Source organism: Oncorhynchus kisutch, linkage group LG20 (assembly GCF_002021735.2).
Source record: "Oncorhynchus kisutch isolate 150728-3 linkage group LG20, Okis_V2, whole genome shotgun sequence".
Classification (NCBI taxonomy): domain Eukaryota; kingdom Metazoa; phylum Chordata; class Actinopteri; order Salmoniformes; family Salmonidae; genus Oncorhynchus; species Oncorhynchus kisutch.
In genome coordinates, this window is record NC_034193.2 from 35694036 (window position 1) to 35721620 (window position 27585).

At 39.8% G+C, this 27585-nt stretch overlaps 1 pseudogene; it reads right to left on the reverse strand.

Moving 5' to 3' along the window:
* Window positions 1-23687: 23687 nt before the first annotated feature.
* On the reverse strand, window positions 23688-25394 carry LOC109875499 (gastrula zinc finger protein XlCGF17.1-like; annotated as a pseudogene).
* Window positions 25395-27585: the final 2191 nt, after the last annotated feature.

Genomic DNA, 27585 nt, shown 5'->3' on the forward strand with positions numbered 1-27585 from the left:
GTGTGTTGGGATCCTTCTCCTGCATGGTTTCACTACAGACTGTGGGACATCCACTACCTTCTCCTCTCTCCTCACTCCTTCAGCGATTTCACTGCCTCCACATAGGACACCCGCTGGATGGGCCTGATCATCCTAGCTACTGTGACATCCTTTATTCGTACAGAGCACTCCGTGAACTCGGGAATGTGATTCCCATCACAATTACAACATGCTTCATCTGACTACGACATATTTATTGCTTCGGCAAACACTTGCCACGTGTCCAAACTTTTTACAATTGTAACTCTGCAGCGGCTTCTGTATATCTCACCCAGATTTGACATAAGATGGGAAAACCACTTCACAAAACCACAGTAAAACCTTCCGTCTATCATTCGTTTTAATCAACGTGCATATTCCTGAAATGTTATCCCTAAACCACAAAAGGCTTTCTACTTTTGTGCTGTTGACATACAAAATCAGCATCATACCACTCCTGGTCACTCGAACTGATTCCACTTTACCCAATTCATCCTTCACCATCTTTGAAACCGTTAACAGGTCACCCAAAATAACATCCTTGCTGCTGATTCCCACTCTGACCCTAAGCTGCTGTTCATTACCAACTTTAGCCCTTTTCACTCCACTGTTCTTCACCATCGTCCACTCAATCTCAACAACTGTACAGAGTCAATGTGCGGGGGCACCGGTTAGTTGAAGTAATATGTACATGTAGGTAGAGTTAAAGTGACTGTTCTTCACCATCCTCCATGCAGTCTCAACAGCTGTACTCGCGCCAAGAGAATCCCACAATGCTTCCTCTATTGCTCCTCCAGTCATCCCCTGGACTCCCTAACTCTGTGCTGTGAAAGATGTGAGAGTTTGTGTTCTCGAAGTAGCATCTATATTGTTCTAATACCATCTATATTGTTCTCATTCCATCTATATTGTTCTCATTCCAGCACATCTGTTGCTTCACCAACTTGTTATCCCTTTCGTCTGCACTACTTGCTGTCATTTCCCTTCCTGATTTCCCTCTCTTAGAAGTCTCCACCATGCTCCTACTCTGTCAGTAATTCATCCCTGGTTTATTAATTGGTAGTCAAACAACAGTATATTCAAGGTGCTGCACATTCTATTCCAAATCTAGAATTAGAATCGTCATTATGTTTCCATGATTTCAACAGTTCACCAGTTAACTAAGCCTATAATGTGGACACCAAGGATGTGGATACCAAGGAACTTGAAGCTTTCAACTGCTCCACTACAACCCCTTCGATGAGAATGGGGGTTTGCTCAGTGTTTAGTACTTAGCTTAGTGATGAGCTCAGTGTTACTTCTATGCTCGCTTTGAGGAAAGTAATTTAGCTCATCTGGTAGGCTCATGTCACTGGGCAGCTATCGGCTGTGCTTCCCTTTGTAGTCTGTAATAGTTTACAAGCCTTGCCACATCCGATGAGGGTTGGAGCCGATGTTCAAGGGGTATATCAATCTCCCCAGGGTAGCAGTAAACGTTGAGAGATTTGTCCACAAAGGGGTACCCCTCCCATAGGTTGTTCATTATTGGGATTCCTACCTGTAGCTCACTATGAAGTGTCTGGTGATACAGGTTAACGGCCCTGTTGGAGATTGGTGGTTGGTAGTGGAGTCGAGGGAACAAGCAGGGTTGGACACGGCCATGTTATTATCCCACACAGTCTCTGTGGTTCATTTGAACCCCGTTCCTGGGAATTAGATTTGATTACAAATCGTCTGTTTGTCCCATTTCCAGCAAGGTGACGAGGCGCTTTGTCATTTCCAGAGTCATTTTATTTTGGTACTGTCCATATGTAGCTTGTTTTTTGTCACAGAATGGCTCAATAAGTGCAACATTTTACCTGGAGCTAACTATGCAGAGCATAGCACATGTCGAATGACTTTAGCTTCCCTCCAGGCCTGAGGGCACACGCTCTCTACTAGGCTTAAATTAAAGATACAGAAAATAGGAGTGGCAATATAGTCCGCTATTATCCTCAGTAATTTTCCATCTAGATTGTCAGACCCCGGTGGCTTGTCTTTGTTGAAAGACAACAATTATTTTTTCACCTTTTCCACATTGACTTTATGGAATTTTAAATTACAATGCTTGTCTTTCATAAGTTGGTCAGATATAATTGGATGTGTAGTGTCAGCGTTTGCTGCTGGTATGTCATGCCTAAGTTTGCTAATCTTGCCAATGAAAAAAATCATAAAAATAGTGGGCTTTGTGATGAATGAGCCATCTGATTCAGTTAAATATTTCCCAAAATTGTATGCAAGGTTCTCCAAAGCTTTTTATCAACATTATTTGTCATTAATCTTTGTTTCATTGTGTCGTTGTTTTCTTTTTATTCAGTTTAGTCACATGATTTCTCAATTTGCAGGATGTTTGCCAATTGGTTGTACAGCCAGACTTATTTGCCATTCCTTTTCCCTCATCCTTCTCAACCATACCATTTTTCAATTCCTCATCAATCCACTGGTATTTAACAGCTTTTAGTCATTTTCTTAATGGGTGCATGCTTATTAGTAACTGGAATAAGCAATTTCATAAATGCGTGCAGCATCTGGTTGCTCTTTATTACACACCACAGAGCAGCAAATGTTCTTTACATCATCAACATAGGAATCACGTGTTTTATTAAATAATTGAGACACACAAATGACTCGAGGGAACCAGAGATCAAGATAGCCTAACGGCCTTCGTAAATTCTGACGTTATGCTCCTGAAGTTTTCAGTAATAAGCTACAACAGCAGTCGGCAACCTTTTCCATTTGGTGCTAATTTATCTGACCATTTCTACTGATCTGGTGCCAGTTATGATTTTCATATTCACATTTTACTGGAGCAGTTTCATTTAATTTATGATAGTAATAATAATTATAATAGTCTTTATCTCAAAATCATTATCTGTGATTAATCTATATAAATTGAAATGAAAATTATACAAATCTAAATAACTTTTATTGCCATTGCCAACTATGTAAAAATAGCCTACATAAAGCCAACAAATAAAAACATCTAGAAAATATCCAGATAAAAATAAATCACATTGGCTGCGCATGGCCTGTCTACAGAGAACTTTAAACAGTGTATCAACTTTCACCTAGGTCTGTCCAAAACGTGATAGCAACATTGTATAAAATATTCTGGGCTCTCAGTTTCCTGCACCAGTGAGTTTGGGACAGACACAGCTGTGTAAGGGATAAGAAGTAATCAGGTATTTTATGACATTTCCACTGGATCAGAGCATTACATTTTTCCCTTTCATGTCGAGTGGTTATAAAGAGTGAGAGCTGGAAATATTTTACAAATACTTTGAGGAACTATTGTTATTCGCCAATTGATTTTAGTAAGACTTTGGTTACTTGGTGTTTCAGGTGAAGAAAAAATGACTTTGAGAAGCTCCACAACTCATTAGTGGTGGTGCGTTAAGACAATCAGAAATACTATCAGTCATCCCCAAATGGGCACATTTTATAGACCTACAGGTCTAGACCCGCAGGCCTTAACATTAACATTTGCTTCACGGAAACATGGCTCACTGGAGAGACGCTATCGGAGGCGGTGCAGCCAGCGGGTTTCTCCACGCATCGCACCGACAGAAACAAACATCTTTCTGGTAAGAAGAGGGGCGGGGGCGTATGCCTTATGGCTAACGAGACGTGGTGTGATCACAGAAACATACAGGAACTCAAATCCTTCTGTTCACCTGATTTAGAATTCCTCACAATCAAATGTTGACCGCATTATCTACCAAGAGAATTCTCTTCGATTATAATCACAGCCGTATATATTCCCCCCCAAGCAGACACATCGATGGCTCTGAACGAACTGTATTTGACTCTTTGCAAACTGGAATCCATACATCCTGAGGCTGCATTCATTGTAGCTGGGGATTTTAACAAGGCTAATCTGAAAACAAGACTCCCTAAATTGTATCAGCATATCGATTGCGCAACCTGGGCGGGAAAAACCTTGGATCATTGTTATTCTAACTTCCGCGACGCATATAAGGCCCTGCCCCGCCCTCCTTTCGGAAAAGCTGACCACGACTCCATTTTGCTGATCCCTGCCTACAGACAGAAACTAAAACAAGAAGCTCCCACGCTGAGGTCTGTCCAACGCTGGTCCGACCAAGCTGATTCCACACTCCAAGACTGCTTCCATCACATGGACTGGGATATGTTTCGTATTGCGTCAGATAACAACATTGACGAATACGCTGATTCGGTGTGCGAGTTCATTAGAACGTGCGTTGAAGATGTCGTTCCCATAGCAACGATTAAAACATTCCCTAACCAGAAACCGTGGATTGATGGCAGCATTCGCGTGAAACTGAAAGCGCGAACCACTGCTTTTAATCAGGGCAAGGTGACTGGTAACATGACCGAATACAAACAGTGCAGCTATTCCCTCCGCAAGGCTATCAAACAAGCTAAGCGTCAGTATAGAGACAAAGTAGAATCTCAATTCAACGGCTCAGACACAAGAGGTATGTGGCAGGGTCTACAGTCAATCACGGACTACAAGAAGAAAACCAGCCCAGTCACGGACCAGGATGTCTTGCTCCCAGGCAGACTAAATAACCTTTTTGCCCGTTTTGAGGACAATACAGTGCCACTGACACGGCCTGCAATGAAAATATGCAGACTCTCCTTCACTGCAGCCAAGGTGAGTAAAACATTTAAACGTGTTAACCCTCGCAAGGCTGCAGGCCCAGACGGCATCCCCAGCCGCGCCCTCAGAGCCGGCGCAGACCAGCTGGCCGGTGTGTTTACGGACATATTCAATCAATCCCTATACCAGACTGCTGTTCCCACATGCTTCAAGAGGGCCACCATTGTTCCTATTCCCAAGAAAGCTAAGGTAACTGAGCTAAACGACTACCGCCCCGTAGCACTCACTTCCGTCATCATGAAGTGCTTTGAGAGACTAGTCAAGGACCATATCACCTCCACCCTACCTGACACCCTAGACCCACTCCAATTTGCTTACCGCCCAAATAGGTCCACAGACGATGCAATCTCAACCACACTGCACACTGCCCTAACCCATCTGGACAAGAGGAATACCTATGTGAGAATGCTGTTCATCGACTACAGCTCGGCATTCAACACCATAGTACCCTCCAAGCTCGTCATCAAGCTCGAGACCCTGGGTCTCGACCCCGCCCTGTGCAACTGGGTACTGTACTTCCTGACGGGCCGCCCCCAGGTGGTGAGGGTAGGCAACAACATCTCCACCCCACTGATCCTCAACACTGGGGCCCCACAAGGGTGCGTTCTGAGCCCTCTCCTGTACTCCCTGTTCACCCACGACTGCGTGGCCACGCACGCCTCCAACTCAATCATCAAGTTTGCGGACGACACAACAGTGGTAGGCTTGATTACCAACAATGACGAGGCGGCCTACAGGGAGGAGGGGAGGGCCCTCGGAGTGTGGTGTCAGGAAAATAACCTCACACTCAACGTCAACAAAACTAAGGAGATGATTGTGGACTTCAGGAAACAGCAGAGGGAACACCCCCCTATCCACATCGATGGAACAGTAGTGGAGAGGGTAGTAAGTTTTAAGTTCCTCGGCATACACATCACAGACAAACTGAATTGGTCCACTCACACAGACAGCATCATGAAGAAGGCGCAGCAGCGCCTCTTCGACCTCAGGAGGCTGAAGAAATTCGGCTTGTCACCAAAAGCACTCACAAACTTCTACAGATGCACAATCGAGAGCATCCTGGCGGGCTGTATCACCGCCTGGTACGGCAACTGCTCCGCCCACAACCGTAAGGCTCTCCAGAGGGTAGTGAGGTCTGCACGACGCATCACCGGGGGCAAACTACCTGCCCTCCAGGACACCTACACCACCCGATGTTACAGGAAGGCCATAAAGATCATCAAGGACAACAACCACCCGAGCCACTGCCTGTTCACCCCGCTATCATCCAGAAGGCGAGGTCAGTACAGGTGCATCAAAGCTGGGACCGAGAGACTGAAAAACAGCTTCTATCTCAAGGCCATCAGACTGTTAAACAGCCACCACTAACATTGAGTGGCTGCTGCCAACACACTGACTCAACTCCAGCCACTTTAATAATGGGAATTGATGGGAAATGATGTAAAATATATCACTAGCCACTTTAAACAATGCTACCTAATATAATGTTTACATACCCTACATTATCCATCTCATATGTATACGTATATACTGTACTCTATATCATCTACTGCATCTTTATGTAATACATGTATCACTAGCCACTTTAACTATGCCACTTTGTTTACATACTCATCTCATATGTATATACTGTACTCGATACCATCTACTGCATCTTGCCTATGCTGCTCTGTACCATCACTCATTCATATATCTTTATGTACATATTCTTTATCCCCTTACACTGTGTATAAGACAGTAGTTTTGGAATTGTTAGTTAGATTACTTGTTGGTTATTACTGCATTATCGGAACTAGAAGCACAAGCATTTCCCTACACTCGCATTAACATCTGCTAACCATGTGTATGTGACAAATCAAATTTGATTTGATTTGATTTAATAGGAGTTTTTCAAACCAAAGACAATGAATAAATTGACAAAACTGACGCATCCTACGGGGTAAGGTCTGAGTGGTCTGCCATGGGCCGTTTCAGTAAGTATCCGTTTGGGTCGGCATGGGGAATGATTGTATTTCCCAATAGTATGTTGTACCGAAGTTGACCGACTGAAAGGGAGTGTAACTTTGATTATAATTACTCTTCCCTGAAGGAGGGAAACGAGTTACAACACCTGTTTGGCCCCACCCCTTCCTGGGTCCTCACGCTCATCACCTGTGGATGGCGGGGCTTCCAGCGAGGCACGGATTTAATAGTATGTTGTACCTAGTTTCCCTCCTTCAGGGAACATTAGTTATAGTCATAATGTTAAGCTTGTCATATGATGAACTTCAACTTATATACTGGATCTTGCTGTGGGACAGTTTTTTTGTATTCAGATCTCTGAAATGCACTCTAACTACGTAACATTTAGTGTCTCCTTATGTTACGCTGGGAAAACAGTTTTCCAGAAATCCTAAATAATTTCAGAGTTTGCTATATCCAATGGTTCTAACTGAGAGTCACCTTACATTTCTTGACAACAACCAAATGGATACTGTCATTAATGCAGTTCTTCAATAATTACACATAATTCTTAATACTGTAGCTATTTAGTTATGGTCACATAATCAACTATCATCAGCTGATTCAGGAAATAATTTTCTGAATTCCAGTCACATGATGTTGACTCACTGGCGAGTACAGTCCACTCATTTCCTCAACACGCTTGATATCCTCCTCCAAAAAGTTTACAGATGTTACAGTTGCTCTCTTTTATTTCTTCTTGCTTCTTTGAGGAATACCAAGCCATGGCTCACTTGCCAAGCTTGCTTTTTTTGTGTGGGATTTGTTTAGGGCAAATCCCACAAAAAAAAACAAGCTTGGCAAGTTCCATTGGAATTCAAGTGGATTTCAGTATTTCTCTTTCACCCTTAGATCAACATGTACTTCTATGATGGAGTTCTTTTAAAACATTTTATTTGTATTTTTTGCCTTTTAATGGAATTGAGATTGTCGTATTTACAGCATGAGTTCTTTGTTCACAGTAATAGTGAACACCATTGTCTGATTTTTCTGTATATTGCAACAACAACCAAAGGTGCTTCTTCATTCATTACTCTGGTAAAGACAGTTATGCCGTGCTCCATGTTGGATCCAACATCCCTAACAAATTGATGTTTATAATGTGTTATTGTCTGCTTGATTTACAGTAGCGTCTCGTTAGTCTGTTTGGACACAGATATACAGTGCCTTGCGAAAGTATTCGGCCCCCTTGAACTTTGCGACCTTTTGACACATTTCAGGCTTCAAACATAAAGATATAAAACTGTATTTTTTTGTGAAGAATCAACAACAAGTGGGACACAATCATGAAGTGGAACGACATTTATCGGATATTTCAAACTTTTTTAACAAATCAAAAACTGAAAAATTGGGTGTGCAAAATTATTCAGCCCCCTTAAGTTAATACTTTTTAGCGCCACCTTTTGCTGCGATTACAGCTGTAAGTCGCTTGGGGTATGTCTATCAGTTTTGCACATCGAGAGACCAAATTTTTTTCCCATTCCTCCTTGCAAAACAGCTCGAGCTCAGTGAGGTTGGATGGAGAGCATTTGTGAACAGCAGTTTTCAGTTCTTTCCACAGATTCTCGATTGGATTCAGGTCTGGACTTTGAATTGGCCATTCTAACACCTGGATATGTTTATTTTTGAACCATTCCATTGTAGATTTTGATTTATGTTTTCGATCATTGTCTTGTTGGAAGACAAATCTCCGTCCCAGTCTCAGGTCTTTTGCAGACTCCATCAGGTTTTCTTCCAGAATGGTCCTGTATTTGGCTCCATCCATCTTCCCATCAATTTTAACCATCTTCCCTGTCCCTGCTGAAGAAAAGCAGGCCCAAACCATGATGCTTCCACCACCATGTTTGACAGTGGAGATGGTGTGTTCAGGGTGATGCGCTGTGTTGCTTTTACGCCAAACATAACGTTTTGCATTGTTGCCAAAAAGTTCAATTTTGGTTTCATCTGACCAGAGCACCTTGTGGCAAACGTTAAACAACACTTTTTATGGATATCTTTAAGAAATGGCTTTCTTCTTGCCACTCTTCCATAAAGGCCAGATTTGTGCAATATACGACTGATTGTTGTCCTATGGACAGAGTCTCCCACCTCAGCTGTAGATCTCTGCAGTTCATCCAGAGTGATCATGGGCCTCTTGGCTGCATCTCTGATCAGTCTTCTCCTTGTATGAGCTGAAAGTTTAGAGGGACGGCCAGGTCTTGATAGATTTGCAGTGATCTGATACTCCTTCCATTTCAATATTATCGCTTGCACAGTGCTCCTTGGGATGTTTAAAGCTTGGGAAATCTTTTTGTATCCAAATCCGGCTTTAAACTTCTTCACAACAGTATCTCGGACCTGCCTGGTGTGTTCCTTGTTCTTCATGATGCTCTCTGCGCTTTTAACGGACCTCTGAGACTATCACAGTGCAGGTGCATTTATACGGAGACTTGATTACACACAGGTGGATTGTATTTATCATCATTAGTCATTTAGGTCAACATTGGATCATTCAGAGATCCTCACTGAACTTCTGGAGAGAGTTTGCTGCACTGAAAGTAAAGGGGCTGAATAATTTTGCACGCCCAATTTTTCAGTTTTTGATTTGTTAAAAAAGTTTGAAATATCCAATAAATGTCGTTCCACTTCATGATTGTGTCCCACTTGTTGTTGATTCTTCACAAAAAAATACAGTTTTATATCTTTATGTTTGAAGCCTGAAATGTGGCAAAAGGTCGCAAAGTTCAAGGGGGCCGAATACTGGCACTGTACTTAGCTCATAATGTGTAGAGTACTGTTCCTTGATAGATAGGCTATTGTACAACACACAGAGCTATTTTCCTTTATTCAGGACATTTAGAATGACAACACATTAATCAAATCAAAGTTCATTCGTCACGTGTGCCGCATACAACAGGTGTAAACCTTAGTGAAATGCTTACTTACAGGCTCTAACCAATGGTGCCAAAATGTGTGTGTGTTAAGGTAAGTAAAGAAATTAAACAACAGTAGAAAGACATTTGAAAAAAGAGTAGCAAGGCTATATACAGACACCTGTTAGTCAGGCTTATTGAGGTAGTATGTACATGCAGGTATCGTCAAAGTGACTATGCATATAAGATAAACAGAGAGTAGCAGCAGCGTAAAAGAGGGGTTGGGGGGGGGCACACAATGCAAATAGTCCGGGTAACCATTTGGTTACCTGTTCAGGAGTCTTATGGCTTGTGGGTAAAAACTGTTTATTAGCCTTTTTGTCCTAGACTTGGCACTCCGGTATCTGACCCCGCCTGTTGTAGAGGTCCTGGATGGCAGGCAGCTTTGGCCCAGTGATGTACTGGGCCGTATGCACTACCCTCTGAAGTGCCTTGCGGTCGGAGGCCGAGCAATTGCCGTACCAGGCAGTGATGCACCACCAACATGCTTTCAATGTTGCAGCTGTAGAACCTTTTGAGGATCTCAGGACCCATGCCAAATCTTTTCAGTCTCCTGAGGGGGAATAGGCTTTGTCGTGCCCTCTTCACGACTGTCTTAGTGTGTTTGGACCAATCTAGTTTGTTGTTGATGTGGACACCAAGGAATGTGGACACCAAGGAAGCTCTCAACCTGCTCCACTACAGCCCCATCGATGAGAATGGGGCCGTGCTCGGTGTTCCTTTTCCTGTAGTCCACAATCATCTCCTCTGAGTAGTGGGATTAATGACACAATTATCTGGTGATCAGGTTATGAAATGTCATGACAAAGATATTTTAGTTTCCATGTTTCACCTGAAATATTAAATATTAAACACTTCAACTGTGAGAGACAGAATCTAAAACAAAAATCCAGAAAATCACATTGTATGATTTTTAAGTATTTTATTGCATGACATAAGTATTTGATACATCAGAAAAGCATAACTTAATATTTGGTACAGAAACCTTTGTTTGCAATTACAGACTGCAGCAGGGATTTTGGCCCACTCCTCCATACAGACCTTCTCCAGATCCTTTAGGTTTCGGGGCTGTCGCTGGGCAATACGGACTTTCACCTACCTGTAAAATCGGCAGTGATCAAATACTTGTTCTCCCCACTGTATAGTCCTAGGTCTATATTGTTGTTAGGTGAAGTAATGGTCCTACAGTAGGTCTATGTTGTTGTTAGGAAAAGTTATGTTAAACACTTAGTGTACAAACCCTCATTGTCAGGCTGATGGCAAAGCTAGCCAAAAATTATTTTAAGTGTTTAAAAAAAAAGTATAAAGCAGTTGATTTTCAACAATAACACAAAGATTATATTAAGCAGGACATTCAAGTGAGCCTTACACTTATAATCCAAAGTAATGTGAAATGCACTCATAAGCAACCTGTAAATGGAGGCTATTTTTGCTGTCAGCCTATGAGAACTCCCCTGAGTTTTCCTGCACGGTGGTGAATTAGTGAATAGACACAGAACTTAATGTGAGTTTCCTTGAGTAGCAATCCTGATCTTGTGTTGTAATATTCAGAATACATTGTGGAAAACTAAAATCTTCGCTCACCATTTTTGCTCCTGGCAGATATACTACATCCATAACTAGTGGTTTCCTCATTACCAGCTATACTACATCCATAACTAGTGGTTTCCTCATTACCATATATACTACATCCATAACTAGTGGTTTCCTCATTACCAGATATACTACATCCATAACTAGCGGTTTCCTCATTACCAGATAAACTACATCCATAACTAGCGGTTTCCTCATTAGCAGGGAGGAGTTTCTGCAACCAAATTGTGTGTGCATCGCCCTCGTGGTGCAATTTTAGCAAACACAGAAAGGAGCCTATTTTGAAGACCAAAAGTTATCTGGCACACTGCTTAGGATTTCAACAACTTGAGTAACTGTTGCAGGAATTAAATTCCTCTGTTTTAATACCCAATTAAAATTAAACACTCTGTCAATTAATAAGAATTTGTATGACTCTTATTTGTATAAAATGGACAGAGCCCAGTCTTAAAGTCAACCAGCAGCGTTTATTCACGAGAGTACTACCCATTATACATTTTACCACAGGTTATAAATTGAAACTTAGTCATTAGTTTTAGTACCAGCCCGTGTCATCTCCGCTCCAGTACAATGGCTGTATGGTTCTCACATCGTCTCTCCCTATTAAGATAATTTATGCCCGAGCCAAGGCCAGCTTGTGTAGATAAGCCTTCTAGCCAGTCTGGCTATAAGTTCATTCATTTCTACCATGGTACAGACAGTCATTGTTCTAATTCTTGATTATATTTACACACATTATATTCAGTACTAGGATTAAAAAGAAAATTCATACATATACAGTAACATAATAGTATTCTGATTAGCATATACAGTAACATAATAGTATTCTGATTAGTCAGTCCTGATTGAAATGTATACATAATTAGTCATTATTGATAAAAATTCCCTTAACAGTAACTTATTTCTAGTTACCACTAATGTGAAAACAAGACTAAATATGACTTGTTGCTAACTTGACTGTCTTAATTGTGAAATAATTTAACAGATGTCAATTGTACAACTTCATTGTTATTATTTATTTCTAGTCTACAATCATCGATGTTACTACTGTGGAAACAAGGGAAAACAAGACAATTGTCATACAATTTACCAGACGTCAGTTGTTGTACAACTTCATGGGTATGCTCTGGGCATCACCTTTTACCTCAAATAAACAGTGGATTTCTGCTGTTGTGGGAATTTTAACCATCTGTCTGACTTTGTTGTTCACACAGGAGAGAGACAAGACTATCGTGGATCCTCTGTGGAGCCTCAACAACATCGTGATGCTGATGAGGCAGAGAAAAGTCTCTCCAGATCAGAACTCCTCAAGAAACACCAGCGAGTACACACAGGAGAGAAATCTTACTGCTGCTCTGACTGTGGGAAAAGATTAAACTCGTCAGTAAAACTTAAAATACATCAAAGAATTCACACTGAAGAGAAACCTTTTGGCTGTACTCAATGTGGGAAGAGTTTTGTTAGTTCTAGTAAACTGAAGAGACACCAGAGAACACACACAGGAGAGAAACCTTATAGCTGTGATCAATGTGGGAAGAAATTTACTACATCTAGCTATCTAACTATACACCAGAGAACACACACAGGAGATAAATCGTATACCTGTAATCAATGTGTAAAGAGTTTTACTCAGCTAAACAGGCTGATAATACACCAGTGGACACAGACAGGAGAGAAACGTTATAGCTGTGATCAGTGTGGGAAGAGTTGTACTAAATCTAGCTATCTACCTATACACCAGAGAACACACACAGGAGATAAATCATATAGCTGTGATCAATGTGGGAAGAAAAAGCTGTGACCAGAGATAATCTGGTAAAAGATCTCTGATTAAACATCAGAAAATACATGTTGTTGTTTCATGATATCAATGAAATAATGTTTTTAATATTGTGGAATTATTCTAATGATGTCACAATGTAGAATGTTTTAACACTGTAGGAGCAGTATTTTAATGATGTCACAATGTAGAACCCTAAACGTTTGCTCTGAATTGAAAGAGTACTATTTATGAGATTTAACAAGTGTTACACTTACCACGTTGATGACCCACTTGAATCAAAATGCAACACTTCAAAATGTTTAGATTTTCAATATATCCCAAACTGTTTCTACAGATTGGTTATTGATTTGGACACGTTAAAACTGTGTTTTGACACTGCGCTATTCCCACTTAGCAAAAATGTAATTCAAAAGACGTTGAAAAGACTATGCCCGACGTCCAATGTATGTTCGGTTGTAGTTGAAAGTGAAAGTTAAAAAGATGTATTTTCGGGTCGTTTTTTAAATTACTTGAAAACAACAACAATGTACTTGCAGCATATACACATGGACACAGTGTAATGAGTTGGTCTATAATCAATTTTATTAACAATCCTACATCCCTCCAGTATTTGACAACATTCAAGTGCTAATTATCTTTATTCCACAACTGAAGAAGCATGATACAAATCACCTCATATTTCAAAACATCCAGCCTGACAAAAGATATATGGTTTATTATTCCATGCCTCACCATTAAGTTCATTATTGCCCACACATATTAACAAAAGGGTGTACATTTGCTTTTGATATTTCATGTTTACAATTCATGTTACATTTAGTAATCATAATTATTTATGCAACCGACTGACAATGTTTGGGTACTATTATATTGAAATTGTTATCCTGCTTTTATAATATCAGGGATTCTCAGATGTACCAACCCAAATGTACTAGAGCATGACATTGGGGACTGGGCCCTGATCCAACAACATGCCTAACATGCCTATCGGGATATTGCAGGAGTTTGCTCTTGAAATCAGACATGACTAATACAATTTGCTTTGAGTTTCATTTGGGCTCTTTCTAAGGGGATTTGAGTTCTAGATGCTACTGAGTTTTAGGAGGACGAGAGTTCTAGAAACTAGTGAGTTTTAGGATTCTAAAGAAAGTAAAAGGAGAAAAAAAGTATATGATTGTATATATTTTTTTCATTTATGTTTTGTGGTTGGACTTTAGCACGTCTAGCTCGTTAGCACGTAGGATGCACTGATTGGTGTCACCTCGTTAGTCAGTATGTGTTACACCTGTACTGGCTTGTCCATCTGGTTAGTGGGAAGGTGTTTCACCTGAGCTTGTTCAGGTTATATTTATGAGTGTCTGGCCCAGTGCTCCAGTTGTCTTGATAGATGTGGAGAGTCAACACCTTTTTGGTTTGCTTCCTGTCTTTAAGTTTGGTGTGGGTTTTTCTTGCCTCTTGGGCAGGTTAACTGGGTCTCATGGTGGTTGTCTTTTAGGTCCCAGTTGTTCTTACTAGGCAACTTTCAGTAGACACCCCTATAGTGTCTTTCAGAACCCCTCCTAAAAAACAAGCTTATATTTTGGGTTGGATATTGCATCCAATTAATATTTTAATCAATGGAATTTCCTTATGCTCATTAGTCTTTCAATTGTTAGTTCTGTTTTTTATCTTATGTTTGTTGTTGTTAATATTTCAGTTTATTTTCATTGTTTTTTTCCCCTGTGAAATCATTGTGTTGCATCCAAGTCTGAAATGTGCTGTATAAATAAAGCTTAATTTGATTTGAACATATTGCAAAACAAATTAACCCAATGACCGACCAATCAAGACTCTTGCCAAACCAATGAACAAATATGTGTAAAAGTAACACATTTCTTGGTCCACCTTAGTCTGAAAAAACAGTATCACTATTCCAGCCTGCTGAAGGCGTGGTGGAGTGGTAAACAACACTCCCGGCTCTACCAGGGGCTTGAGGTGGTCTCCCACAGCTCTGCTTATGTCATGTTGTGGCCTTGCTGTTCCATTTCTTGACTGCCCCTGCAACACGGAAAGAAACACATTTAGTCATATTATATCAAATACTCAGGGCCGGTTTCACAGACAAGGCTTAAGCTTAGTCCAAGAACAAAATGCTTTTTTGAAAGCAACTTGCACAGACTTCACTTAAAATAGTGGTAGATTTAGCCTGTTCTGGACTCAACAAAGCCAATTGCAAGAGGGCAGATTAGAGCTACTTAAGGACTAAATGGAAGCTTAAATGAATCTTTCAAAGAGGCAGGTTTAACTTCTGCTTAGTGCTGTTTGTGAGGGAGCCTGGACTATTTGTAATATCTAAGTGAAAACCAACATGCATTACAGAGGTCAGCCAGACCAGTACTTGTGGATAGGAGGCCTTTTCCCAATAGAAACACGGTCTACTAATAGTTACTACATAGTAATATGGTCTACTAATAGTTACTACATAGTAACATGGTCTAATAGTTACTAATCAAATCAAATTTATTTATATAGCCCTTCGTACATCAGCTGATATCTCAAAGTGCTGTACAGAAACCCAGCCTAAAACCCCAAACAGCAAGCAATGCAGGTGTAGAAGCATATTACTACATAGTAATATGGTCTAATAGTTACTACATAGTAACATGGTCTACTAATAGTAATATGGTCTACTAATAGTTACTACATAGTAACATGGTCTACTAATAGTTACTACATAGTAACATCGTCTACTAATAGTTACTTCATATGGTGATGTGGATATATGTTATATATAAATAACATTACATATATGTTACTAATAGTTACTACATAGTTACTACATAGTAAAATGGTCTACTAATAGTTACTACATAGTAATATGGTGTAGTAATAGTTACTAGTTAGTATTTACTTATAGTTACTAATAGTTACTAAATAGTAATATGGTGTACTAATAGTTACTAGTTAGTTACTACATAGTAACATGGTCTAATAGTTACTACATATTAGTATGGTCTACTAATAGTTACTACATAGTAACATGGTCTACTAATAGTTACTACATAGTAACATGGTCTACTAATAGTTACTACATAGTAACATGGTCTACTAATAGTTACTACATAGTAATATGGTCTACTAATAGTTACTACATAGTAATATGGTCTAATAGTTACTACATAGTAATATGGTCTCCTAATAGTTACTACATAGTAATATGGTCTACTGATAGTTACTACGTAGTAATATGGTCTACTAATAGTTACTACATAGTAATATGATCAGAGTAACTTTTTATTCACTCCAGACATAAATCCCACAACAGCTGAGCAGCGAAGATACAACAGAGCTCATATCCACACGAGAGGGATGGTCCAGCGTATGTTTGGAGTATGGAAAAATAGATTCCAATGTTTTCACAATACACTTAGTTTCAAGCCAAGATGATGCTGCAAGGTCATCAATGCTACAGCTGTGCTGCACAACTACCTGAAGCAGCATGACTGTCCTGATCCTCCCATGATCAGCATCAAGCAGATGTACCCATGACTGAGGTAGATGTGTCCATGGCTGAGGCAGATGTGCCCTTGACTGATGCAGATGTATCTGTGACTGAGGCAGATGTGCCCGTGACTAAGGCAGATGTTGTACTGTATCAAGGTTGGTTACAAATGTAGTTTGTGGTGATTAAAATACTCTCACTCATGAATATCCAAATGACAAAACATGTATTTTTCTACATATCATATTGTTCACCATGGCTGGTCATCACTATTGTCTCATTACTGTCTCTTTGTTGGATGATACCTCTCTCTTCCACCTTCATATCCAATTCAACCTGTACAATTCTCATTTCATGTTCTTCAGATATTTCATTTTATGCTCATGAAATTATCTGGTTAATGTTTCATGCATTGTAATCTTCTTTGTCCTCTGCTGAAAGGTGGTGGCAGCATCTTCTCTCAGGGATTTTATAGCAGATGTGGAGGGAACACACTCACTGTGTACTGGCTCTTATAACCTGTTCACATTACACCCTCACTGTGTACAGGCTCTTCCAACCTGTTCACATTACACCCTCACTGTGTACTGGCTCTTCCAACCTGTTCACATTACACACTCACTGTGTACTGGCTCTTCCAACCTATTCACATTACACTGGCTCTTCCAACCTGTTCACATTACACCCTCACTGTGTACTGGCTCTTCCAACATGTTCACATTACACAATCACTGTGAACAGTTGTGGCCAAAAGTTTTGAGAATGACACAAATATTAATTTTCACAAAGTATGCTGCCTCAGTTTGTATGATGGCAATTTGCATATACTCCAGAATGTTATGAAGAGTGATCAGATAAATTGCAAAGTCCTTCTTTGCCATGCAAATTAACTGAATCCCCCAAAAACATTTCCACTGCATTTCAGCCATGCCACAAAAGGACCAGCTGACATCATGCCAGTGATTCTCTCGTTAACACAGGTGTGAGTGTTGACGAGGACAAGGCTGGAGATCACTCTGTCATGCTGATTGAGTTTGAATAACAGACTGGAAGCTTCAAAAGGAGGGAGGTGCTTGGAATCATTGTTCCACAGAGTCTATAAAAGGCAGAGATCAATTAATAATAGAAGTGATGTCACAAAAATATGAATATGAGAAATCCTGATAATAATGCAGATATCTCACCTGAAGTTGTTGTTTCTTCTTTTAATCCTGATAATAATGCAGATATCTCACCTCTAGTTGTTGTTTCTTCTTGTAATCCTGATAATAATGCAGATATCTCACCTCTAGTTGTTGTTTCTTCTTTTAATCCTGATAATAATGCAGATATCTCACCTCTAGTTGTTGTTTCTTCTTTTAATCCTGATAATAATGTAGATATCTCACCTGCAGTTGTTGTACTCTTCTTGTGGTAACATTTCCATTGAATTCACAGCAACTGCAGCCCAACCCGCTTGTTCTACTACTCAGTAGCAGCAGTGTGGTTTTACATTCAATAACTGGATGGTTTGACAACATTGTTTAGGAGTGTTTTTTCAGACAGACTAAAGTTTTTTTTAACAAATTATTTTTGCCTCTGCCTTTGTTTCGTCTCAAGATTACTGAACCTAATCAGGATTAACCCAGGTGTTCATACTGAACCTAATCAGGCTTAACCCAGGTGTTCTCATTTAGGCTTACTTACCTGACTCCAGGACTCAAGTCTCCGACTAACTAAGCCTAATTTAAGCCACGTTCAGGAAAGCTACTTAAATGTCCTAGTTTAACTAGTCCTGGCTTAATCTAAGCCCTGCAGGGTCTGAATGAAACCTAATGTCCAGTGGGATTGATCTGTTTGATACAATTGTTTGTTTCAGTTTACAGTTGTTGAATCCTTTAACGGATTGTTGATTTTCAAAACTTTTCAGTTTCAACAAATGCACTGGGTTGGTTGAAAAGTGAAACTGTTTTGACATAATGGAAGATACACTGAATTTATACTGTTTTTCATACTAAGATGGACTAAAATATGTGCTCATTAGTTATGCAAGAGGGCGGCAGGTAGCCTAGTGGTTAGAGCTGACAAGGTAAATATACAGTGGGGCAAAAAAGTATTTAGTCAGCCACCAATTGTGCAAGTTCTCCCACTTAAAAAGATGAAAGAGGCCTGTAAATTTTCATCATAGGTACACTTCAACTATGACAGACAAAATGAGAAAAAAAATCCAGAAAATCACATTGTAGGATTTTTAATGAATTTATTTGCAAATTATGGTGGAAAATAAGTATTGATCAATAACAAAAGTTTATCTCAATACTTTGTTATATACCCTTTGTTGGCAATGACAGAGGTCAAACGTTTTCTGTAAGTCTTCACAAGGTTTTCACACACTGTTGCTGGTATTTTGGCCCATTCCTCCATGCAGATCTCCTATAGAGCAGTGATGTTTTGGGGCTGTTGCTGGGAAACACGGACCTTCAACTCCCTCCAAAGATTTTCCATGGGGTTGAGATCTGGAGACTGGCTAGGCCATTCCAGGACCTTGAAATGCTTCTTACGAAGCCACTCCTTCGTTGCCCGGGCGGTGTGTTTGGGATCATTGTCATGCTGAAAGACCCAGCCACGTTTCATCTTCAATGCCCTTGCTGATGGAAGGAGGTTTTCATTCAAAATCTCACGATACATGGCCCCATTCATTCTTTCCTTTACATAGATCAGTCGTCCTGGTCCCTTTGCAGAAAAACAGCCCCAAAGCATGATGTTTCCACCCTCATGCTTCACAGTAGGTATGGTGTTCTTTGGATGCAACTCAGCATTCTTTGTCCTCCAAACACGACGAGTTGAGTTTTTACCAAAAAGTAATATTTTGGTTTCATCTGACCATTATGACATTCTCCCAATCTTCTTCTGGATCATCCAAATACTCTCTAGCAAACTTCAGATGGGCCTGGCATGTACTGGCTTAAGCAGGGGGACACGTCTGGCACTGCAGGATTTGAGTCCCTGGCGGCGTAGTGTGTTACTGATGGTAGGCTTTGTTACTTTGGTCCCAGCTCTCTGCAGGTCATTCACTAGGTCCCCCCGTGTGGTTCTGGGATTTTTGCTCACCGTTCTTGTGATCATTTTGACCACATGGGGTGAGATCTTCCGTGGAGCCCCAGATCGAGGGAGATTATCAGTTGTCTTGTATGTCTTCCATTTACTAATAATTGCTCCCACAGTTGATTTCTTCAAACCAAGCTGCTTACCTATTGCAGATTCAGTCTTCCCAGCCTGGTGCAGGTCTACAGTTTTGTTTCTGGTGTCCTTTGACAGCTCTTTGGTCTTGTCCATAGTGGAGTTTGGAGTGTGACTGTTTGAGGTTGTGGACAGGTGTCTTTTATACTGATAACAAGTTCAAACAGGTGCCATTAATACAGGTAACGAGTGGAGGACAGAGGAGCCTCTTAAAGAAGAAGTTACAGTTCTGTGAGAGCCAGAAATCTTGCTTGTTTGTAGGTGACGAAATACTTATTTTCCACCATAATTTGCAAATAAATTCATTAAAAATCCTACAATGTGATTTTTTCTCATTTGATATGTCATAGTTGAAGTGTACCTATGATGAAAATTACATCCTAAAAACAACATTCAAATGTCTTTTTTTTATGCATAAGAGTCAGTTGTTCTTTTGTAGAGGGAAACATTAAGTGCTTGAACTTTTTTTAAGTGGGAGAACTTGCACAATTGGTGGCTAACTAAATACTTTTTTGCCCCACTGTATGTTGCTCTGCCCCTGAACAAGGCAGTTAACCCACTGTTCTCCTGGTAGGCAATCATTGTAAATAAGAATTTGTTCTTAACTGACTTGCCTAGTTAAATAAAGGTTAAATAAAATAATTAAGTCTGTTGATTGTCAGTCATGAGGTTAATTTGTTTTGCAATATGTTAAATTCAAGCTTTATTCATACAGCACATCTCAGACATGGATGCAACACAATGGCTTCACAGCAAAAAAACTATGAAAAACAAACAATATTTATTACACAACAAACATAAGGGGATAAAAAACAAGGTTAACAACTGAAAGACTAATGAGCATCCTAAGAAAAATCCATTGATTAAAATATTAACAATTGGATGAAATATTCAACCATAACGAGATGGACAAGCCAGCACAAGTGTAACACATACTGACGAACAAGGTGACACCAATCGGTTCTCCCTACATGCTAACGTGCTAAAGTCCAACCTCAAAACATAAATGGAAAAACCAAACTCTGTAACACCTTCCCCTTAAAGACAACAAATATATCCTATATTTTTGTTGGACAAGTTTGCTCACCACAAACAGAAAACAACTTCCATTTAATATTATAATCAACTACAATGCTTCATCTACAATACAACAATTAAAAACAAGAAAGAAAAACAACTGTTTTCCCCCCACTAGCTTCTAGAACTCTCGTCTTCCTTAAACTCACTAGCTTCTAGAACTCTCGTCTTCCTAAAACTCACTAGCTTCTAGAACTCTCGTCTTCCTAAAACTCACTAGCTTCTAGAACTCTCGTCTTCCTAAAACCCACTAGCTTCTAGAACTCTCGTCTTCCTAAATCTCACTAGCTTCTAGAACTCTCGTCTACCTAAAACTCACTAGCTTCTAGAACTCTCGTCTTCCTAAAACTCACTAGCTTCTAGAACTCTCGTCCCGTTGGAATGAGCCCAAACAAAACTCATGTCCAATACAGAAAAATGTGCAGTCAAAATAAATTGTAATCCATGGTAACACACTGGCTAAACGCAAAACGTTTTGACTGCCCACCCTTGAGACGACCAGCAACCAAGTTGTCCTTACTACGGACATGTCTGATTTCAAGAGGAAACTCCTGCAATATCCGTAGTAACTTTCCACCTCACTGCGGAGCTTCTCTCTCTTTTCAGGGTTCACTAGATAGGCATGTTGTTGGATTGGGGCCGAGTCCCCAATGTCATGCTCTAGTACATTTGGTTTGGCACATCTGAGAATGAACCCTGCAATTATAAAAGCAGGGTAACAAATGTCAATATTATTGTACCCCAAAATTGTCAGTTGGTTGCATAAATAATTATGATTACTAAATGTTACATGAATTGTAAATACGAAGTATCAAAACCAAATGTACACCCCTTTGTTAATATGTATTGGCAATAATTCACATAATGGTGAGGCATGGAATAATAAAACATGTATCTTTTGTCAGGCTGAATGTTTGAAATGTGAGGTGATTTGAGTCATGCTTCTTCAGTAGTGGAATAAAGACAATTAGCACATGGAATATAAAGAAATACTGGAGTGATGTCAGATTGTTAAAACTTCTTAGGCCCCTTTTTTCTCTCCACTTCCTCTCTGAATGATGTGTCCAAAGTAAACTGCCTGTATCTCAGGCCCTGAAGACAGAATATGCATATAATTGGTAGCATTGGAAAGGAAACACTGAAGTTTGTAGAAATGTTTAAATAATGAAGGAGAATATAACACAATAGATATGGTAGGAGAAAATCCAAAGAAAAACCAACCATCCCTGGATGCAGTTCCTATGGCTTCCACAGGGTGTCAGCAGTCTATGTTCAAGGTTTCAGGCTTGTAACTTCAAAAATGAATAAGAAATATCAGTTTTAGTAGAGGGACAGTCTTGGAAATTCGTGTTTGCACACGCCATAAAGACATTTCACACCTGCTCAAATCGGTTTGCTCTTGAACATACTTCTTTCCAAAATAATTATTATAGTTTGATTACATTTTAGGGTATTTGAGGAGTAAATAGAAATGTATTTAGACTTTTTAAAACAAAGTTTAGGGGTAGATTTTTGGATTCCTTTATCTGCATGTTGAGTGGATTACTCAAATCGATTGTGCCAACTAAACAAAATTTTTGGGATATAAAGAAGGACTTTATCTAACAAAAGAACACTACATGTTATAGCTGGGACCCTTTGGATGACAAATCAGAGGAAGACTTTCAAAAAGTAAGTGAATATTTAATCGTTAATTGTGTATGAAGCCTGTGCCGGTGGACATTTTTATGTGGGGCGCCATCCTCAAACAATCACATGGCATGTTTTCGCTGTAATAGCTTTAGACACTTGTATGTTCATAAATGATTCAAATCCATAATATTTCTGATTATTTATTCCAACAGGAAGTTGTCCCGCTAGCGGATCCGTGTCGACCGGGACTCCTGTCCCTAAAACTGATTATAGAATTATTATACTGCATGCATGTGTATAGGCTGCAAGTACATTGAAATTAAATGGTCTTCTTTTCAACTTTCAACTAAAACTTATATTGTACTGCGGGCATAGTCTTATTTTCAACGACATTTTGCTAAGTGGGATAGCCCCAATGTTACAGCTTTAACGTGTCTAAATCAATAGTCCAAATGCAGAAACAGTTTGTGATAAATTGAAATAAAATGTGCTATATACACAAACATCTACCACAATAATCACATTACTTAAAAAAAAAAAACTAGCTCCTTATAAACTGCACATGCACCAAAAACGCTGTTGTTTTGACAAGTAGCAATAAATCACTGATATCGATTAGGGGGGAAATCAGGTTGTACGTGATGTTGAAACTAACACAACTAAACAAAAAACCTGGAAACGGGAGATATCTTTTACCTCACTGGTTAGAGGACAACCTGCAGAAGACCGTCAGCTACATTTTGGAGTGATGCATTACATGTAGGGGTCGCTAAACAAAGGAACACAACACTTATTTGTCATCACTCATCAATATCATGTTAAAATCATTTGTGTGACAGGAGGAAGATGAGGCCGCACGTCCTGTTAAAACTAACAGCTCAAAAACCACACGGAATCTGGGAATAATGTGTACATCACTGGCTAGAGGACAATTTGTAGAATACAGCTAGCTACATTTTGAAGTGTTGCATTTTGATTCAAGTGGGTCACCAACATGGTAAGTGTAACACAGTTCTTTTTAGGTAAGTCACTTTTTGTTAAATCACATAAATAGTACTATTCCATTTCAAAGGCAAAGATTTTCCCACTGAGGCTAATATCCATATCATGTTGAAATCAATAGAATAGGTGGCAAACCTTTAGGGTTCTACATTATGACAATATTAAAATACACCTTCTACAATGTTAAACAATTCTATATTGTACCATTATTTAATTGATATCATGAAACAACTCCATTTTCTGATGTTTGATCAGAGATCTTTTATCAGAGTATCTCTTCCCACATTGATCACAGCTATGAGGATTCTCTCCTGTGTGTGTTCTCTGGTGTATAAGTCAGATTGCTAGATGTAGTATAACTCTTCCCACATTCATCACAGCTATACGGTTTATTTCCTGTGTGTGTTCTCTGGTGTTTAGGGAGAGGGCCAGATGAAACAAAACTCTTCCCACATTGATCACAGCTATACGGGTTCTCTCCTGTGTGTCTTCTCTGGTGAACAGTCAGATGGCTAGATGTAGTAAAACTCTTCCCACATTGATCACAGCTATAAGGCTTCTCTCCCGTGTGTGTTCTCTGGTGTATCATCAAATTTTGAGATGTACCAAAACTCTTCCTACATTGATCACAGCTATAAGATTTCTCTCCTGTGTGTGTTCTTTGGTGTGATATCAGGTTGCTAAATGTAACAAAACAATTCCCACATTGAGCACAACTATAAGGTTTCTCTCCAGTGTGTATTTTCTGGTGTGATTTCAGGCTGCTTGACTGAGTAAAACACTTCCCACATTGATCACAGGTATGAGGGTTCTCTCCTGTGTGTGTTCTCTGGTGCAGCTTCAGAGTCTGTGATGTTGAAAAGCTTTTCCCACAATCTGAACAGTGGTGAGGCTTCTCCACTGTGTGTACTCGCTGATGTATTTTAAGTTCTGATGAATCTTTGCAACGTTTCCCGCAGTCAGAGCAGCAGTAAGGTTTCTCTCCAGTGTGTACTCGATGGTGTATTTTAAGTTCTGATGAAGATTTGCAATCTTTCCCACAGTCAGAGCAGCAGGGAGGTTTCTTTCCTGTGGGTCTCTGCTGGTGTTTCTTGAGGTGTTCTGATGTGGAGAGACTCTGCTTTGCCTCGTCAGCATCATAATGTTGTTGTGGCTCTCCAGAGGATCTACGATAGTCCCGTCTCTCTCCTGTGTGAACAACAAAGTCAGATGGTTAATGGCCCACAACAGCAGAAATCCATTGTTTGTTTTAGGTTAAAAGCCCAGAGCCATGAAGTTATACAACAACTGAAGTCTGTTCAATTATTTACAATTGTCCTTTCACATTAGTAGTAACGTCGATGATTGTTGGCTAGAAATAAGTTATTAAAGTTGTTGAAATACTAAGCAGTGTGCCAGACGACTTTGTCTCCAACACAGCCCCTCTCTGTGTTTAATAATAAAATTGTGGCAGGAGGGCGATGCACACGAAACTTGGTTGTAGAAACTCCTCCATTTAATGCGGAAGTTTTCATTTTTCACGATGTATTCTGAACATTACAGCACACTATCGGTCTGTAGGACACATAACTTCACCTAACAACAACACAGACCTACTGTAGGACCCATAACTTCACCTAACAATAACATAGACCTAGGACAAATATAATTTTAGATTTCAGGTGAAACATGGAAACTAAAATGTCTTTCATGACATTTCATAACCTGATCACCAGATAATTTTGTGAATAATCCCACTAGGCTACTCTGTAATGTGTTGTCATTCTAAATGTCCTGAATAAAGGAAAATAGCTCTGTGTGTTGTACAATAGCCTATCCATCAAGGAACAGTTCTCTACACATTATGAGCTAAGTATCTCTGTTTCCAAACAGACTAATGAGACGATACTGTAAATCAAGCAGACAAAAACACATTATAAACATACATTTGTTAGGGATGTTGGATCAAACATGGAGCACAGCATAACTGTCTTTACCAGAATAATGAATGAAGAAGCACTTTGGTGGTTGTTGCATGTCGTGAGGTTTGTCATGTGACTGTCATTCAGAAAATGATTTCCTGGATCAGCTGATGATAGTTGAACATGTAACTTAACAGCTACAGAATTAAGAATTATGTGTAATTATTGAAGAACTGCGTTAACGACAGTATTGATTTGGGTGTTGTCAATAAAGTTAAGGTGACACTCGGTTAGAACCATTGGATGTTGCAAACTCTGAAATGATTTAGGATTTGTGTGACCATGAAAACTGTTTTCCCAGCGTAATATAAGGAAACTAAATGTTACGTAGGTAGAGTGCATTTCAGAGATCTGAATACAAAAAACTGTACTAACAAGACAATAACCTAAACCACAAGGCCAAATCTACACTGGAGGAGCTTACCAAGATGACATGAATGTTCCTGAGTGGCCTAGTTACAGTTTGGACTTAAATCATCTTGAAAGTCTATGGAAAGAATTGAAAATGGCTTTCTGGCAATGATCAACAACCAACTTGACAGAACAGGAAGGATTTTAAAAAGAATAATGAATATTCACATGAAGATCAGTCGCCTATTGGATGACATCACGACTTCCCATCAAGCCAACTCCTTGAAGGCCTTACAATGACATCACTCACTCCTTCAAGTTTACAGTTGTCTAAAAAAACTATTTTGCTCAAAACATGTATTTTTTTCCCTTTTGTGTGACAATGTAACAATACATCATGTAGATGTATATAATGAACAGACTAGGTTCTATCCTACTCTACTGTATCTTAGTCTATGTATTACTCATCTCATATGTACAGTGCCTTGCGAAAGTATTCGGCCCCCTTGAACTTTGCGACCTTTTGCCACATTTCAGGCATCAAACAAAGAAATAAAACTGTATTTTTTTTGTGAAGAATCAACAACAAGTGGGAGACAATCATGAAGTGGAACGACATTTATTGGATATTTCAAACTTTTTTAACAAATCAAAAACTGAAAAATTGGGCGTGCAAAATTATTCAGCCCCTTTACTTTCAGTGCAGTAAACTCTCTCCAGAAGTTCAGTGAGGATCTCTGAATGATCCAATGTTGACCTAAATGACTAATGATGATAAATACAATCCACCTGTGTGTAATCAAGTCTCCGTATAAATGCACCTGCACTGTGATAGTCTCAGAGGTCCGTTAAAAGCGCAGAGAGCATCATGAAGAACAAGGAACACACCAGGCAGGTCCGAGATACTGTTGTGAAGAAGTTTAAAGCTGGATTTGGATACAAAAAGATTTCCCAAGCTTTAAACATCCCAAGGAGCACTGTGCAAGCGATAATATTGAAATGGAAGGACCACTGAAAATCTACCAAGACCTGGCCGTCCCTCTAAACTTTCAGCTCATACAAGGAGAAGACTGATCAGAGATGCAGCCAAGAGGCCCATGATCACTCTGGATGAACTGCAGAGATCTACAGCTGAGGTGGGAGACTCTGTCCATAGGACAACAATCAGTCGTATATTGCACAAATCTGGCCTTTATGGAAGAGTGGCAAGAAGAAAGCCATTTCTTAAAGATATCCATAAAAAGTGTTGTTTAAAGTTTGCCACAAGCCACCTGGGAGACACACCAAACATGTGGAAGAAGGACTTTTTGGCAACAATGCAAAACGTTATGTTTGGCGTAAAAGCAACACAGCTCATCACCCTGAACACACCATCCCCACTGTCAAACCTGGTGGTGGCGCATCATGGTTTGGGCCTGCTTTTCTTCAGCAGGGACTGGGAAGATGGTTAAAATTGATGGGAAGATGGATGGAGCCAAATACAGGACCATTCTGGAAGAAAACCTGATGGAGTCTGCAAAAGACCTGAGACTGGGACGGAGATTTGTCTTCCAACAAGACAATGATCCAAAACATAAAGCAAAATCTACAATGGAATGGTTCAAAAATAAACATATCCAGGTGTTAGAATGGCCAAGTCAAAGTCCAGACCTGAATCCAATCGAGAATCTGTGGAAAGAACTGAAAACTGCTGTTCACAAATGCTCTCCATCCAACCTCACTGAGCTCGAGCTGTTTTGCAAGGAGGAATGGGAAAAAATTTCAGTCTCTCGATGTGCAAAACTGATAGAGACATACTCCAAGCGACATACAGCTGTAATCGCAGCAAAAGGTGGCGCTACAAAGTATTAACTTAAGGGGGCTGAATAATTTTGCACGCCCAATTTTTCAGTTTT